The following is a 15,507-nucleotide window of genomic DNA, read 5'->3' as shown; positions in this document are numbered from 1 at the left end:
ATTATAATTCCAGCAGATGCAAATGCATTTTATAGGAACCCCCTGAATACATTTATTGGGCTTTCCTGGGCTTCCTAAACTAACACTACTGTCTATGTAAGTAGCATAGTAGCACGGTGCTCAGCACCGTGATGAACGTCCTGCAGACCGTGACTGGCGCCTGACCTGTGTCTAAAGAAAAGCAAGTGCTGGTCAGCCAGCACCTTTGCTCTGTCAGTGATTTATCGCTATTGGCGCAGGCAAGAGTTAGAGAGGAAACTGCTCATGTCTGCCTCCCGCTGCTCCCAGGGCCTGCCGCAGGGCTGGCTCGTCCTGCAGCCTCCCACCAGCAGGTGGTTTATCCTTTCCACCCATCCCAGCAATGTGTCTCTTTTGGGCACGGCTTTTGTGCGGGATGACCATCGCACAGCCTAACGGATTTGCCCTGCCGATCGCCTCACTTTGTGTAACGTAAGTGGTTAACGCCTCCTGCCAGTGCTCCACTTTTAGGAATGCACGTTTAGAACGGGACAGGGCTGCTCAGAAGGGCAGTCGGTACCTGCAGTGTAGCTCGCTTGTCCCCTGCCAGTCTGTGGGATTTAGGGTGTGAAGTGGGCACCCACCAGGAGTCACAGGAATTGCATCCTAGCAGACAACCTGTAGGGACTTCTAGGTGGCCAGATAAAAACTCCCTGTAATTTTGGGAAGACACCAAATTCTGTACCAAAACCAGAGGACTCCAAGCCTGACTTTCGTCATTGTGAGCCCTCCGACAGATATAAGTGCCATTCCCTGAACATACTTGGGCAAAACGGGGAATAGGGTCAATACACTCCTGGATGTGTGAGATAAAACAAGAGTGACTAGTGGAAAATTAGCGAAGAGAACATACGGATTGGATTTTTCTTGCTTTATAGGCCAGAACAAATATCTGTAAAGATGCTGGGTACCCTGCTGCAATCATCATTTCTAGGAGCATAGCAAACTGGGGGAAAAAGGATGGCAAAAACCTGAAGATGACACTACTTGTTGGTAAGACTTATTCTAGGCTCTGAAAAGCAGGCTCTGTCGTTAAGACTGCCTCATGTTTGCTGTTAACAATACATCTTCAGCTGATTAGAAAAGGACAAAATCTGTTCTTCTGCCCTGCAATGTCCATTGCTTCTGTTTGCCCCCAGTTGACTCCCTGCTCTGTACATTTTAATGCTTCAGAATTTCAGAGTATGAATTAACATTTTGGAGAGAGTCCTGGAGTCAGAAGCATATATCTGCAGCTGAGATGGAGTTATATGGAGAAAATAGAGGATGACTAAGCAATTAGTAAAAGCTCATTGAAATTGTTTAAAAGTCTGACAGTGATTAAAACAAATGTTGGATTAGGCCAACAAAAACAATATACATTTCTGTTATATAAAGGGGAGGGGATTAGCAGAGAACTGTAAATCTGACATTTGCTAATTTCTGTTTGCCCAGCATCGTTGCCACCCCTGGTTTGCTGCTGTAGGTGTGCTTCACTCCTCATCACCCCTTCGTTGTCACGTAGAGAGCTGTTTACACAAGCAGTCCCTTGTGCTCTCCAGAGCTTCCTTCCACGGATGATGATGGGTTTTTAAGTGAGAGACACTGTTTTCTGCAGGCTGTAATTCTGTGAAAAATAGCAGACCACTGTAGGTTTAGTTTCTTGTTTTCAATTATTTCATCACATTGTTGTTCCATGAACACATAAGGACAAGAGGTTTCACATCCCTAACTAGTAATGATACACTTCTAAACTAGCTAAAATGCTTGTCCCCATCTTTTAGACTGCCAGTCACTGGATAAGAAATTGCCTCTTGGAATTGTCAAATGTCTCAGTTTTAACCAAACCGGTCACACACGTAACCCGGTTTGTATTAAAGGACCATCTACACCAGCCCTTGTACAGAGGAAAGGGACTGGCACACCCATTTTAAAATCATTCGTGGGGTTAAAAACAGTTATGAAGTATAAACGCTTTCACTTAGGGAAGAAAAAAAAAAAAAAGAGTCAAAGAAAATAACCCCCTAGAGCCTGTCAGCATGGCGCTGAGTGCTGACCCCTGCCCACCGAGCAGGACACGCTGTGACAGCCCCTGCGGCAGGGGCAGCGCTGCAGCCGTTCACTCCGAGCACCCTGGCCCAGGATGCTCAGTCAGATTCTCACCGCTGTCAGCAACTTCATCCCTGAGTTACAGAACTAGGTCAGGAGCAGCCAAAAGCAATCCAGTAAAGGGGGAATGGGACCAGGGCCAAAGCTGGGGGACCGGGTGCCAAACACCACAGGAAGAGCTGTGGACCCTGATGTGATGCAATCACTTAATTACTTTTTTTTTTTTTTTTTCCCTCAAAAAGGAAAACATAAGGTATTGTAGCAGTACCCCCCCACCTCAACATTGTCATAATCGTGCTTCCACCTTTGAAGTATTCACTGCATCATTTTTATCGTATTTTATCTGCATCATCACAGACACACATCGTATCAGAAACACACAGCATATCTCTGGCTGTGCCAAGGAGATAGTTGTTCTCTGATACCTCACAGTGGGGGTAACTGATGGGCAGCCTCTTGGTGGAAACGTGTACTTTTCTCAAATACGTAATCAGTCCAAATTCTTCATTTTCACATGTGTTACAGCATGTTTTGGACTCTCTGGTCTGTTGCATGTACAAATCTTATTAAAAAAAAAAAAAAACTTTAAAACTGGGGAAACCTAAGAGAATATGGCAGCTACAGAAGAACGTAGAGGAGTCAGTACAAAAGATATGCTGAAGGCCACTGTGAATCACTGCCATCAGTGGCTACTGCATTGCTCTCTTTTAAGTCTGTCAGCCTCCTGCCTCTGTTTTGGTAAAAATCTCTGTGCAAAAGCTGTTCTGCTACAGCACTACCAGAATGAGTCATGTTTACCACAGCAGAAGGTCTATGTGATTAAAGATGGTAGGAGAGCACAGACCCATCATGAATAAGAGACTGGTGCTTTGCTATGCCTATCTTCCCAGTGAACACATCCTTAAAATATCTTATGCCCCCCCCAATTGATTTTTCTCTTGTGCATTGTTTTTGCTGCTTCACCATTTATTTTCTCAGCTACAACAGAGGCACTTCTCTCTTCCTAAACAACAGCTGTTTCAGTGAGAGTTGCTCATGTATAAGATGTTATAACATGGTGCTTACCACTCACTTCATGCTTACCTGTCACCTGACAAAAATTGATCCTCTTTCTTTGTCATATATGGGAAATCTGTAGCTCTAATTCTTTCTCAGAGGCTTGTTTTTCTCAGCTGTGACAGTTCTTCATCTGTTTCTGTGGATTTTTTATTTTTTATTTTTTTTATTACTTGAACTTCATAAGCCACTAAATTGGCACATTCTTGCATTATGATTTAATTCTCCATGTCAAGGCTGTCACCTTTATAAATATTTCTCATAAGTTTTATGGATCAGTGCATCAGCAGATTATTAGGAAGAAGAAGAGGAGGAGTAAACTGTGTCTTAGGATAAACTGTTGAACGTTACTGTGGCTGTTTTGGGTATAACCAGTTATGACCATACGCTTGCATTGCAGTACCATCTGGAGGTTGTCCAGGGGAAGCTTTGTCATGCCAGGTGCTGTATAAACACAAACCTGGAAGGCTTGTTTCAAAAGGAGGTGGAGCAAATGTAGAAGGAGGCTGGGACTGGGAAAAGAGTATAGAAATACTGGCGGAGGAAGAGAGATGGAAAAGGAAAGCACATCCCACCAGGTGACAGGCGGAGCTGCTGTAGAGCCCAGGGAGCTTTAGGCAGCCTGGGGAAGGGCCAGCCTGGGGCGACCCCAGGCGCGTCCTGGGGAGGGTGCGGGACAAGAAGAGGACATGCACACCGTGCACAAGGACAGCTTTCAGCCACCTCTTTTAACCTTCAGCAGACTGGAAAATAAATAAAGCAACGAACGCACAGCAAAAATGGATCTTGAGAGGCAGTGTATGCCAACACATGGGCATCCACAGCGGAGACTTTTCTTCGCAGCTTGGCAGCGTTCACTGAGCATTAGTGATTCAGCTGATCTGCTTGTTCCGATAACATCTCTAAAAGTGAAAATGTTCTTGGAAATGGTAAATAAAACTTCATTATCATGACAGATAATGCATTAAAGTGTAACAACAGTTTGTTTATTAGATTCGTAGGTGGTAAAATGAGGGTGATCCATCCAAATCTGCTTTGATGGGTACTGGGCCCTAAGCCGGCTCCATTTTAGCACTCTGGTGCAGCACTGATGAAAGCTGATTGAGATTTGGATGAGCTGAACATGTTTTGCTTTTTATGAAGACCTACCAGCTGAGTTCACAATAGCTGCACACAGAGCAGCACTCAAACCCTAAATGCACAGCAGTCCCAGGAGACGGATAAATGGATAGATAGATACTGACCTGATAGACCTCATCAGAGCAGTGCTGATGGGCAAAGGATGCCACTTTAAGAAGGCAATTTAATGGGAGGGGAAAAAAAAGAAAAAAAAAAAAAAGAAACAACAAACAGATCTCAATATTACTGATAGCACAGTTGCCTACTTCCAAGTAGAATCTTTTGGATAAGATAAAGGAAATGTTCTTCTCCCAGTTGCAGGAACAGGGGTGGAAGGTCAGGACTAACAAGGTCCTTTGGTGTCTTCAGACTCCTGACAGCTCCTTCCTGTTGCATATTTTAGGTCTGTAAGTGTTAGCCTACAGAGCCATGTTTCCTTCTTAAGAGTTCACTGCATTATAAATGTGCTTCTCTGAGGTTGTTCCTCTGCATTAAAAAGTCCCCAGCTCGGGGGTTAGGATGTGCGTTGGCCACTCCATGCTGCTGGAGGCCAGGCAGAAGTTGGTGCTCCACTCCTCTGCAGCTGCTCGTGACTCTGAACAAGAAGCAAAGGACATTGATCCAACTTTTCTGTCATGAAAATGCTTTAAAAACTGGTATCTGAAATGGCATTTGGTATTTTATATATCATAGGCATTTATAGTTCATGGAAGGAGCTGACAGTTAGTTAATTACGTGGATATTCCTAATTATGTCTGAGGATAATACCAAGAACAATTGAAATAAAATTACTGTAATTTTAAATCAAAAACTTCTCTATGTTTGAAATGATTAAAAGGCTGAATATAAATATCATGTTTTGATTCATTTTTTTCCATGAAATTTTAGTTAAATTATTTTCTCTAGCAGGAGATGTTAATAACAACACAAGGAAATTGAACATCAAGGTTTAACTCAGAGGCAATAAATCAACATATAAAAAAAGGTTAAGGGTTGCACATTATGAAAACATTTCCAAAGATAATTACAAGTTAGAAGCATGTGTTGATTGAGTAGGAAATCTTATCATATAGACAAGGTTGGATTCACAATGAAGATAATCAGGTAAAGTACTACTCAGTGATTTTAAAAGAAAAGGTCTGTTGAATACCCAAAATAATTACCACAGTGTGTCTGCAGAGTGGTACAATATATCCAGAGTTAACCAACATATCTGCCTCCAAATCAAGTATATGTGCTGTAGCAGCCAATGACAGAAATTTGTCAAGCTGTCACTCACCACCACCTTCTGCTTCAGGATGGTTTGTGCCAAGATCTACAGCTCTCAGACTGAAATTGGAGAATGATGTGTAGTGTTTCTCATAAATCTGGATGTACCAGCCCAGACTCTGGCTCCATATGCCCATTTGCAATGAAATCATTGAGCCAAGGACATGCCTGGGAGGACAGAATTCAACCCCTGAAGTTTTGGATTTTTTATTTTATTTTTTTCTGGTGGGAAGAATCTGTTTGATTGCAGCTATAACCTGCTGTTTATGACTGTACATTGCCAGTGTTAAACATGCAAGAACAAGAGATAAGAAAATGTGGCAGCAGAGTGAATCATCTAAAGAAAATCCAGCATCTTTCTCTCCTGATTTCAAGGCTGCATTGCAGAGATGAAATCAGTACCAGAGAACCTAGACCTTCTAATGATATACACAGAATGGGATGTAAGTTAATCCATTACAGCCTACCCCCTACTAACAGGATTTGCAACAGCCTGAAGCAGGTATAATTTGGTTATCACTTAGTTTAAAGCAGTTGGCCAAATACAAACACAGTTGTTACCAGCAGGTACACTTTAATTTTGCAATGTGCAAACTGCTTTAATGACTTTCCCCTTCTCTCAGTTTTGTCCAACTTCCAGGATTGAGAATTTCCACTGCCTGGATAGCTTTGCATTGCCAGACACTCAGGTTTTGGTCTAGAAAAATAAAATAGAGAACTCTTGTGTACAACACAAAGACATTTTCAAGATAATTATATCTTTAAAGAATTAGAAAGAGTTCTAATATTCTCTCTGCATTCTCAAGATCTGTGCCAGTTTGCCAAAGGTGCTGAAGAAGACAACAGCCATACACCAGAGCAGAACAAGGTCCTGTTGCTCACTGGAATTAATAATAGGGGGAACGCCTGTTTACATGTGTTGATAGTGATAAGATAAGGGGGAATGGTTTTAAACTAAGACAGGGGAGATTTAGGTTGGAAATTAGGAGGAAGTTTTTCACTCAGAGGGTGGTGAGGCACTCAGGTTGCCCAGAGAAGCTGTGGATGCCCCATCCCTGGAGGTGTTCAAGGCCAGGCTGGATGCGGCTCTGGGCAGCCTGCTCTAGTGGTTAGCAACCCTGCCCAGAGCAGGGGGGTGGAACTAGATGATCTTTCAGGTCCTTTTCAACTCAGGCCATTCTATGATAATACATGGTGTGGAAGAAGGCTCAGCACCAGCATGGGGAGCAAGACAGTGCCAAGCTCTGCAGCTCGATGGGGAGGACACATGTCTGGGAGGACAGAGCCTTGCCACCTGCTCCTCACCCACAGGGTTGCTGAAGCAAAAGATGGGAACGGACAGGAATGATGCTGGGAGGAGAGGCCGAAAGGAAAAGGGGAGTTGATCCATCCACAGGCTGAACTGCTTCTGTCATCTGTAGCCAGGCTTTTAGTAAAGCAAGATTGTTTCTTTCATTGTTGCAATAAGTAGTAGTTTTTATTTTTAAACACAGCTCTTTATTCCTGTTAAATCTTGTTTAGTGCTTGTTTCTGTTAATTATTGACGTCGTGACTCTGAAACGACTGGAACAAGTGTTCTTTTGGCTCTTTTTCCTGAACTTCAGGTAGTTATAAAGTCCAGTGAAAGACAATTTTCAGGAGCTGATGGTTAGCCACAGATAAAGACAGCTGAGTCTGGCAAGCCATTCCAGTCATCTCATTAAGTCTGAATAAATATGAGAATTTAATATTAATTTCATTTTCATATATCCAAATTAGAAATCAGCAGAGATGAAAACAACATAATCTGATTAAACAAATTAGAATCATGCTGCTAACATTGCCCTTCACTATTTATTTATTTTTAACAGCAGTAGCTTAAAAAAAAATCTGAAAAACAAACTCTACCAACTGCTACCTAACATCACATCACCCCTTGCTTCTGCTGGGACACACCCAGCTGCCAGGGTGCTGGGAGGCTGCAAAGCACATGTTCCAGCTTAGGTTTCCAAGCCTGCACAGGGTGCTTACCTTTAATCCTGCTCAAGACTCAGGTTAAGGCAGTGAAATTTGGGCTGAGGATTGGTGTCTGCTGCAGACATTCAGCAGCAGAATATAAAATGCTCCCACAGGTGACCAGAAGCTCATTAGGAGCTCATTATCAGCAGAGCCTTTCTGCTGTTAGCTGTGTGAAGCCTGTCTGCCTGGACAGGGAAAGCAGGAGCCAGAAATGACTTCCCTGCACATATCCTGGTGTAAGATCTGTGCCAAGGCACCTAATTAACTGCTGCAAGGGATGGACTTGAAGAATGGACACAGGAGCATACCCCATTCTGGTATGTATGGCTCACTTTGGTTTTACCTTTTCAGTACCCCCCGGCTCCCTGTGAAGGCAGTGCCCGTGCCCTGTGTCACAGACGCTCTCCCACTCAGGTACCTGGGGGGGGTCCAACCCCACCAGGATGGGTCCCCCCCCAGAAGCTGTCTGTGGGGCTGAGGTTTTCCCTCTGCCACCCCTCAAGCAGCCCCAAGAGTCTCACAGCAGTGCGAGGCCTGCGAGCTCGCCATCCTTCAGCTCAGCAGCGCCTTCAGCCCAAGGGGATGAGAGGTAACAGGCATGGGCCCTCCTGCAGCCCCCCGGGGCTGGGTGCTGTGGCACCCACAGCACTGCCGCTGCTGGAGCTGCTCCCTGCTCCCAGGAGAAGGCAGGCACCTCTGGGTGAGTGCGGCGGAGCTTCAACATGGGCATCCCTGCTGGAAGGGAGCTGGGCAGAGGCAGCGCTGTGGAAGGGGTATCGCTGTTTTATATTCACTACAGCGTGGGTCTGCTGCATAGATCTGAAGGATGAGGCCGGGATCTGCGTCAGCTTTCAGCATCTCCCCAGCCTCTGCGCAGGGAGTTTGAGTTGCTCTCTCTGTAACGCAGCAATATATAGCAAATGTTTGCACATCTTTGGCATTGCAAGTACAGGGAACTGCTTCTGCTTAGTGGAAGAGAGGGCAACATGCTTTGGTTTCCCCCTTTGGAGTGGTGTTCCTGTGATTAATTTAGTCAGCTTAACGTGCATGAATGTCTCTGGGCTTTCCCTGTATAGAGCCTTCAGAGATTCACCCTTCCTTTGGGATGTGTTGTACAAAATATCACGCTGTTCCCATAAATGCTGTGACAGCTTGCTTGCTTCAGGTCATTCTTTGTATGTGTGCTGCTTTCCTTCTCCTAGTGTCCTGTGTGTGAACGCTCCTACACAGCTTTGGCTAGTATGGGTGCTTTTGTTTTCTTGAGTCATCAGCTGTATACATGTGTCTGTAGAAATAAATAAATGGAAGCTCAATAGGAAACCTGGAATTTGGAAATTACAATGGTATTCCTAAAACAGGTTTAGAAATGAGAGGCCCTTCCATCTGCAGTTCCTCACCTTACCACTCAGATTTCTGACTGGGCCTCTTGTGCCCTCAACACAGAAATGACTTCTCAAACCCCGTGCTATTGCCTGGCAGTAACAGGGAGAGAACAGCCTGTCCGGGCAGCACCCAGGATGGGTGCGTGGCAGCGGGGCTCCTGGTGGGTGGCAGGAAGCTGCATGGGACATGGGCAAGTGAGGGCACCTGCCAGGTGCGATGCAGGTGCTCCTGCTAATTATTATTGTTTTTTAATTTCATTAGTATTTGTAACAGACTCGTTTAATAACTGTAGGTGATAAAGTATTTCCACTAAACATCAATTTCATGAAATTATAAAACTTTAAAATATTCTATTTTAGACTTTATTATATCTTTAAATGTATTAAATTATATTAAATGATAATTATTATAGTCAAATCATCATATACTAAAAGCAGCACAAAAACCTATCTAGCCAGTAGTCATTTTAAATGCAAAATCATTGTGCAACATAAGCTCTATCTTTATTGCAGAAGCTTGATGTTGGGCCAATTGTCTTGAATGTTTTTCCAATGACATAGAAGAAAGCAAAATTATTTCTGGCAAAATGACAAGGGCAAGTCAGCCATATAAAACTAGGTAGGGAGCCTGGTAATCACGGCTTGATTGGACATCATTTAGTGATCCCAGCATGACATATGGCCTCCCCTCTTGTTAGAATAATAAACAGAAAAGAGTAGAGGGGAATCTTACTATCAGAACCAGTACTAATAAGGTCAATTCTGCATTGATATTAAACTGTAAAAAAGGCCAACAAACAAGAAAGAGTTCAGAAAAGGGCTGCCACCATGTTGTTATGTCTCAAAAGCCTGCTTTTAAATGAGGAGAAGAGTTTTCTTAAGACTTGAACATGATGTAGAAATTATAAGGGGATGCACAACATGGCTAGCAATGACAGGAAGGGCTTTCATGGGGAGGAGTTTAAGCCTTCAGCTTTTTTTTTTTTTTTTTTTTTTTCAGGGATTACCCTCTGAAATGAGTGTTCTTATAGGTAGTGCATAGTATTTACTAGAAGAAATTCTCTGGCACTCATTGCATAATGACTGGACAGGGCCCTTTGGTCATTAAATCTGTTCTGGTTTTGCTTTTTTATCAGCCATGTTACTTCTATGTTCCTTGTCTAAACTAGAACCAAATTCTACTCCAGAAAATAACAGTAGAGCCCCCAAGTCTCTCCCATGACCTTCAGGTGAAGCCACACTACCAAGGACAACCGAAGGCTTTTTTCCTCTGCTTCCTTGTCCTCTCGATGAACCGCTTCAAATCCTGGCTGCACATCATGAATTCTTCCATTATCCCACTAATCCTTCTGACTTTTCTGCCTTACTCTTCCTACCTTTACAACATTTGGCAAATTTTTCCCTCAACTGTGAACTTAAACCTTATTCTAACTACACAGGTGGCAGTTATATTTAAAAAAAAGTCTCTTTTCTCTGTGAAAGAAGAGACCAAAAGTGAGAACAGGTAACTGCCTGAATGAAGGCTGCAAAATCTTAATTAACGTGTAGAAGGGACATGCAAGAGTACACCATTTCAGCAAAAGCACGAGGATCCAGCATGGTTATGACAGCACTGCTGTACAACTGGAACTGCTGGCATAAAAAAAGAAGAAAAAATTAATAAATAAACCAGGAAAAACAAAACCAAACCACAGAAAACTCTAGAAGCAGGAATTGTAACAATACAAAAGAAAATAAAACATCATATTAAGAACAAAAGCAGAAATAGTAGGAAAAATCACATATTACAGTGGGCTTCATGGTAAGATATCCTGTGTGGATGCAAATTTATCATGTTTGGTATGTTGTCAAAACTAAGATTATACTGGACCATGGCCCGCTTATAAGAAAGGTCTATTATATATTCTATGTACATATTATATTATTCTATATGGTTTCACGCTATTTTCTGGGAATTTAATTTAATCCTAAACTTATGATACCTTACCAGGAAAATTACTCATCTGGGCTACTAGGGATGGAGGTCTGTACTGAAGGATCCAAACACTGAAGTGGCGCCCATGCTCACAGCATCACACGTGGCTGGGGCTGGAGCACCTCTGGGTGCCCCTGTGCCCCCCAGCCCCAGCAGGGCCTCCCGAGCAGGGTGCCCAGCCCCACGGCCAGGCGGCTGCTGGAGATATCCAAGCAGGGAGACCCAGACCAGCAGCAATCAAAGCTGTGGACTGATGCCTCTGTGGGGCACCTCCTACCAACAAAACCTCCGTTGTCCAGCAGTGGACAATAAGTGGAGTTATTAGAGATGAATTCATGGTTCTTTGGGTTTTGGAAGAGAAATTGCTCAATGAATCATTCAGTACAGTATACATTGGGCATGTTCAAATGCCCATGTTCTTAGTACTTTAAAGCAATTTTGCCAAATAGCAGGAAATCCACTGGAAAAAAACGGCAAAATCAACAACAACAAAAAAGCCTCAGTTTCTTGAGGAATGACTAAGAGGACTGATGAGTTACAGCTGGAAGAGGTCAGGGTTTCAAAACTTCCAAAGTGCAAAGTGTATCTTTAAATAAATTTTCAGGTTATACATTAAAAAAGAAAAGAAAAAAAGAGGTGGAGGGGGCAAATGCAAGAGAGGCTCCTCCTCTGGAGGGCCGGCATAAATGGAGCAAGACATTAAATGAGATACAGAAATGCAGTTTTTCTGAACTAGCTGGATCACATATGGAATAACTCTTGTCCTGGGGAGCTTCTTGAATCTTTAGATGCTGAACCCAAAGCAAGCAAAAGCCAGCAGCATCCAGACTCTGGCACGCCCCGCAGAGCAGTGGGGCTGCCAGTCCAGCACAGTGTCCTTGCAGAGCCCAGTGGAGCACTGGGGGACCAGCTGTGCCTTCACATGCAGTGGTTGTCCCCTCTGCTGACGAGGAGACCATCACCTGCCATTTGAATGCATACCCTCACTTCTGATTCTTTTCAGCTTCCTACAGAAGGGCTGTCTGCGGCAGGAAAGCTCAGCCTCCAACTTTCACGTTTTTGTTTATGGTGAGGAAAAGCACAACCCTTTAAACCAAAATTGCAAAAAGTTATGTCATTAATTATCCTTGCATGTCTTTGAATTATTTAAAGATACATTTTGCCCATGGTAGACACAGAACAGAGACTTATAGCCTTTGATATTTTTCTCATTTTTTTTCTATGCTGAAACACTGGCTAAATCTTCTAGGCAGCATTTAACACCTGCTGCAATAATTTGATTGAATGGACGTCACATTTCTGTAGGTGGCCTCTTTAAATTAAACACTCACAATAAAATGTTATAGCTGGCATGAGGAAGGCCATGCAGTAGGCTTGTGCAGCTGGAGGTTTTGGGCAGCAATGCCTATTTACTGGCCTGTGCTGCCTGAGACCCAGCATGACTTCGTTTGGCCTTGCTTTGCACCTTGACTTTCTGCTGGCAAGAAGGAGTGTTTTTTACATCCAGGCACTCCTGGACAATTTCTGCTTCAGGTTACGTGAGCATAAATGTTACCTGAGCAAAGCAAACTGGGCTGCCTCCCTCCTGGTGGTACTGCTCATCCTGGGGGGCCAGCTGTGCCTGGACAGCCCAGGTGCCACTGGCACTAGTTGTGCTGCCATCAGCTACCCCATTGTTCCTGTTGCAATTAGCCCTATTAAAGCACCCATCACAGCACACAGTGCCTGGGGTTCCACACACTGGATGCTGTGTGCCTGCTGCTGGGGCCCATTGTGGCCGGGCAGCGGGCGCTCAGCTCCTGGGGGGTGGTGGGTGAGAGAGACCCCCCGGCTTTGCCTCTGAGCTGTGGTGCCTTCGGCAGAGATAATTCTGTTTCTCGGAAGGCAAAGCAAAGGGTTGCTGGCTGACAAAGACACGAGCAGCAGTTGGAAGTAGCTTCATGGGGCTTTTTGTTCATGGTGTTAATCTAATCAGTGGGCTTCCTTGTTCTCTCTTTACACAGCCTGGGGAATTACCACCCTAGGTTTGCAGTGGGGCGACAGTATAAGAAAAAAGATGCATTGTTTTAAAAGGTTTGGTTTGTCATGGAGAATGCGTGGCCTGGTATGACTGTGTTTCAAGTTGGAGACAGAAAGCTCCTGCCAGTCACAACGTCCAGAAATGACACTTGTCATTTCTGAAAAGTCAGCATTCAGTTTATAAAAGCACCCACAATTTCTTTCAAAATGTGCTGTTTTTTGCAAAAATCACACCGTATTTAAATGAGATTTATCTCACAGATGGTCCTGCAGCCTTGCCAGAAATGCTGGGAGGTCAGGAGTGAGTGTGCCCTCCCTCCGCAGGGAAGGAAGGCAGCGTCCCTCTATCCCTCCGCTAAATCAGCTGTTAGGAAACTGTTTAGGGTAAGCCACCAACCATTTCCTTCTTCCATTTCGTTGTTCAACCACAGGTTAAATGTTCACCCCCTCACAGTTGTCTTATCCATTTAAAAGGCATAGCGTCAAAGCTGACCTTCCATTTAGGATTCTTTCAAGACTTTATACTCTTTCGTTCTTTACATTAAATTAGTGAAAAGTGTAACTTGGCACATACGCAGTGAAAACAGGGAACTGTCCCTGACAGCAGGTAACCCGTGCTGGCCAAGTAACTTCTCTTCAGTATAAAAAGTGTTATAATGCTAAAGTTTTTGCTTTCAAGAAAATACTTCTTGAAAGAGAGAAGCATATGTGGGAACTTGGCTAAGGCGGTATCATCCCATGTTATCCCTGAGGTTAATTTTCCTTGTGTGGAGGGATTTTCACAAGCAAAAGCTTCTGCAGCCGTGGAGCTGGGCCTGCCCCGTGCGCACCAGCGCCAGGTGCCCTGCCTGTAGCCCAGACCGCACGTGGGGGGGCTCGGTGCTGGCGCTCCCCGCGCCCAGCGTTGCCCGTGGGGCACACGGAGCAGTCCCATGCAGCTGGAGCGCTGCACTGGAGGCCCCCCCGGCGTCCCGCTGCGGGCAAGATCGATGGCCATTTGATGCTGCCCGCCTCTCATTCATCCGAGCACAGGTACTTGGACACGGCTCCTCATGTCCATTTTAGTGCTGAACTGCCATTGATTCCAGCAGCAGCCGGACACCTAAATGATCTTAAACACCGCCTGCCCGGGCCTCAGTTCCCAGTAAGTGTAATGGCGATAAAAGCATTCCCTATCTCGGAGAGAAAGATAAATGCATTAAAGACTGTGAGGCGCTCAGATGCTGCCGTGATTATCTCTTTATAGACAGATGAGCTGAAGAACAATCAGATGCTGCAGAGTACAAGTTTAATACACACAAGTAAGAGATGACCTTGCCTTTATTACTATATACACAGTAAAAGGACTAGTTGAATTGATAATAAGATGCCCATAGTAAATATTTATGAAACATTGCATCATGTAACAATTATAGGTTATTTAAATTTAATTTGCATTTATACTTTCAAATCAGGTTATTATATAGCAAAAATGTACTAAAATTAAATTCATAATGCACACTACAGCAATTTGAGCAAATTGTACCTTGAAGTAATTTGTATTTAAAATGCAGTCTGTGCGCTTCTTCACTTTCCAGCAGCCTGTAAATAAATTTACAAAGCATTTTCAGTAACAGTCATAGTGTTCCAGTTGTAAATTGATGTAGTCTGAAACAAAGAACAATTACCACTTAAAGAGATCCTGTGTTACACTAAATCTTAAAGCATTTGAATTCCCTGGCAAAACAAAAGGAAGTGATTTTTCTTTTTTCCTTAATCCGCAGCAACAGTTCTTGTCAGGTGGAAAATGTTTGTGCTGTAACCCCTTGCCTGTTTGTCTTCATAAACAACGAGCTCTTAAGAGGGTCAAACTGCAGGCAGAGCTGATGCAGCTCGGGGAAGCCAACTTCCAAACAGCACTGTAAGTAGTGCAGCCTGCTCCCATCCCTCCATCGGACAAGATTAAGTTGGTTTTGAAACTCTCCCCAAAGATCAGCTCCATCAACACACAGTTCCTGAAACATTTAGGCTCTTCTGCTCCAACCACAGTCCAGAAGACCAAACACCAAATCCGTCTATGTCTGAGGCTGTGCAGCTGCTGATGGCTTCAGTGGTTCAAAGAGCAGGGAGCCACGCCAGTTTCGAGGAGACGCCTGGGCAAAGCAGCCTGATACCTGTGATACACCTGATTGTAGACGTGACATATGCCCACACACTCCAACACGAACACAGGCACCCAGATTCACACAGTTGTACAGGCTTTGCCATCTGAATGAAATGAAAATTAAAATAAATAATAAATAATAAAAAAAAGAGCTAAGCTCCCCAAATATTTCCATTTTGAAATACTGGAACGTGGTGTTTCCCGCAGGTCAGACACTTTTGCAGAGTGCTCCTGTTTCCTTAGGAATCCGCAGAAAACAAGCTACTTTTCAGAGCTCTATTGCAAGTCAGACAATTTGAGCATTGAAATCTTGTTGGGCTGCTCCTCTCCTGCCTGCAGCTGCCCCGGGCCCATGCTGCTTGCTGGGGGGCTGAGGGCTCAGCCAGCACCCAGCACGGGGAAGCACGAGGGAGAAGTACGAGCAGAAGCATGGCCCAGGG

The sequence above is a fragment of the Cygnus atratus genome, chromosome 5 (assembly GCF_013377495.2).
Source record: "Cygnus atratus isolate AKBS03 ecotype Queensland, Australia chromosome 5, CAtr_DNAZoo_HiC_assembly, whole genome shotgun sequence".
NCBI classification, from domain to species: Eukaryota; Metazoa; Chordata; class Aves; order Anseriformes; family Anatidae; genus Cygnus; species Cygnus atratus.
Note: the sequence above shows the minus strand (reverse complement) of the source record.